The sequence below is a fragment of the Malania oleifera genome, chromosome 1, assembly GCF_029873635.1.
Source record: "Malania oleifera isolate guangnan ecotype guangnan chromosome 1, ASM2987363v1, whole genome shotgun sequence".
Lineage (NCBI taxonomy): Eukaryota > Viridiplantae > Streptophyta > Magnoliopsida > Santalales > Ximeniaceae > Malania > Malania oleifera.
Window position 1 is genome coordinate 11,426,596 of NC_080417.1, and position 2,943 is coordinate 11,429,538.

Here is a 2,943-nt window from a genome sequence, read left to right on the forward strand (position 1 = left end):
AAGGCGCCACTTCGTCGACAAATTTGATCGAGTCAAGGGGGCTATAAATAGGATTTTGTTTGCTTCTTTATTAAGAAAACTAAATCTATGTCTCTCTGTCTCTGTCTCTCTCTCTCTCTCTCTCTCTATCTATCTATCTATCTATCTATCTATCTATCTCTTTAGTCCATACCATATTCTCTCTCGCTTCGGTTTCTTTGTCGTTCGTCACCCAAAACCGACAATTGAAAGTTACCACGAGGATCAGGGAGCAAATATATACAATCCTAGCGGAGTAGATTCTTGATCTCAGGAAAAAGTTAGGGTTCAATTTTCAAGCATCTCAGGTTGTTTTCAAGAAATAGGTAAGGGGATTAAGTTAAGCTAGCTTTTTAATGAAATTGAACCGTTTGAAATGTTTATGGGGTAAGTATATTTATGTTTTCAGTTGAAGTTTCTAAAAGCAACCGTCCAAAGGATCTGTTTTCAAACCTAGGATATACGTTATGGTATTTTCAGTATAAACGAATGGTAGGAAGCTCGATTTTGTGTTTTAAACTATATATGCTATGTTTTCTTTGTTGCCTACGAGCTATATTCAAAGTACAGGAAATTTTGTGGCAGGCAAATGACACGTATGTACTATTTTATAACCGATATGATGAATGTTTGGGAAATACTATAATTGTATGTGAAAAACAAAGGAAGATATGTATGATGGCCATGAGGGCTGAGTTATATATATATGATGGCCTCGAGGGCCGAGTTTTATATGATGGCTGAGGGCCGAAGGTTTTAAATGACAGGTTTTATATGAAATGAATATGAAATATGTTTTTACTGCTTAAATTGCATGATATGTTTTAGGAACCCTGAGGACCATTATGTTATGAGCACGGTGCCGTTGTTAGAGATTATGTATGTGGCCATGTGCGCACACTGTACTACGAGAGTGGTGTGGGTGGTTTTAGCTGATTAGCCTCGGTAGAGGGTGTACCTTCCCTAGAAGCCCGAACTTCAGGATGTGGTAGGGCAATCGGAACTACGTAAGAAATTTGCGGATGCCTACGTAGTCAGAGTTAGACGTGGATGTATGTTTGACTTTGTCTAGGTTGATCACCCCAAGCTTAATCCAATCTTTGGGCAGCACAACCCTGACCACGAGGGTTTATACATGGCGGTTAGTCTCAGGGAGTGTCTTTTATGCATATGTATATATTTATACGAAATGGTGTTATGTGATTAATTAATTGCTTATATCAGGAAAATGAAACGAGTATTTCCAACTGTATAAGTACATATGATGTAAAGATAGCTATTTTCGGTTATATGAAATAATGGATATTTTTCTGTAAACACTAATGCATGCTGCCCACACATTGATATTAACTTGATCACTTTTACTGAGAAGTGTCTCACCCTAATATACCAATCATCTTTTCAGGAAATAATAGGTATCGTGCTTAACAGAATCAGGGGTGGGAGATTAGTATAGTTTCTTTTTATGAGTGTCTACAAGAACTCAGATGTGAGTAGTTATGTTGTATGCCTCCGGGCTTGTACAATGGTCATATGGACCGAACTAGTTATCCTTGTTGTGTTGGATTGTACTATGGATGTTAGGAAACCAATATGTATGAAAGAACTTAGAACTCTGGTAATGTATGTTTAGAGATTGTTTCATTACTTCCGCTGCATGTTTATTGTTATGAGATGGTATTAGGTATACATACGTCATTAAAGTAGCACTCCAGGCCCACGTGTCAGGTCGGGGCATTACACATGTTATGGAAAATTTTTGCATATTGCGAGAGATGGTAATTTTTCCCCTTGGAAGGAAACATTGATTCTTGGTTTGTCACCTAGAAGCCTTTGCAACCTATTGGGTGTTAATTCAATCTTGGTTAAGGATTTATGGTCCTTTAACCCTTTAGCTTGGAATAAACATTTCATTTTATTTCTTTTTCCTCCTAATGCGTGTAGACTTATGGATAAAATTTTTATTCTACTCTCATCATTTGAGGTCAAATGGATTAGGACCTCAACAAAGAATGACCTTTTCTTAGTTAAATTTGCATACTATCTTCTTTTGAGCCTTGACAAGCTCCTTGATTGGCATTTCAATAGGGATCTACAATTTTCCTTTTTCAAAAGAAATGATTAATTGGAATTTTGAAGTTAAAATGTAGGCTAAAATTCAAGATTTTTTTTTTCCTTTCTAGAAGCTGTAAAGATGAATCTTCTCAAGTATCATGTTTTGAAAATTGCTGAAGAGACAAGTTGCCCTCTATTTTGCTAAGCTTTTGAAGATATTAATCACCTTTTCTTTCATTGTTCTTTGTATCTAAAAATATGGTTTAGCTCACCATTACAAACAAAGCTGGAGCATTTTGATGACCGGTGGAGTTTTCAAAGAAAGATGCTTCTCTTGGAACTCCATTGTATGCTTTTTGACATTTGGAGCCTTTGTAAAAAAAACTTCTATTTGTCATTTTAAGTTCGTTAATATGGAGGTTAATTCCCTTACTAATTATGTAGCTAAATTTGTTATTGCAACTTCTAAGGATTTTGTCAAATATCCTCCTCATAACCACAACTTTTTGCCCTTAACCAGGAATGATCTCTAATGTCAATGATATATTTTTTTTCAAAATAATAATAATAATAATAATAATTAATTTAGTACAAAGAATTTAGCCTTCACTTAGAAATGATTAAAAGTGTATATAAATCAAGAAATTGTTACTTGAGAATGCATAAAGATATCTCGGGTTGTTTTATACACGTGAGTGTGAGTGTGAGTGTGTGTGTGTGTGTGTGTGTTTTAAAAAACAGATTGAGCAGGAGAAAAACATCTTTTATTTGTGTCCTCAAAATAGAATTTCTTCAGTGGCGTTTCTAGGATATAATGCTAGAACTAATTTTGTAAGAATAACTAAATAAATGCATTTTTAATAACCAAAC